The sequence below is a fragment of the Tupaia chinensis genome, unplaced genomic scaffold (assembly GCF_000334495.1).
Source record: "Tupaia chinensis unplaced genomic scaffold, TupChi_1.0 Scaffold000201_2, whole genome shotgun sequence".
In the NCBI taxonomy this organism is placed as follows: Eukaryota; Metazoa; Chordata; class Mammalia; order Scandentia; family Tupaiidae; genus Tupaia; species Tupaia belangeri.
The window spans coordinates 350,998-351,236 of record NW_006159677.1 but is presented as its reverse complement, the minus strand read 5'-3'; the positions used below and the strand labels follow the sequence as shown (position 1 = coordinate 351,236).

The 239-nt window shown below is 38.5% G+C and overlaps 1 protein-coding gene across 1 annotated transcript in view; it reads left to right on the top strand.

Annotated features, from left to right (window-relative positions):
- Positions 1-239, top strand: part of AP1M1 (adaptor related protein complex 1 subunit mu 1) — a 23,124-nt gene that overhangs the window by 16,226 nt on the left and 6,659 nt on the right. The gene's annotated exons all lie outside the window — the stretch shown is intronic.

The window sequence follows — 239 nt, the reverse complement described above, 5'->3', positions numbered from 1 at the left end:
AGAGACCAGCAACTTAACCATTAAGCCATCTGCTGATTCCCCCAGTGTGGATTTTAAGCCACTGAGTCTCGGACTCTCAACTACGTGGGATCTAGCATCTCAACCTCCATGCCACCTGCTGGCTTCTGGTATGAATTTTTTTTTTTAGAATTATTTATTTAATTTTATTTATTATTATAATTTTAAAATATGTTACAGGATGCATGTGCTCACCAGAGAGAGACAGAGAGAGCGAAACT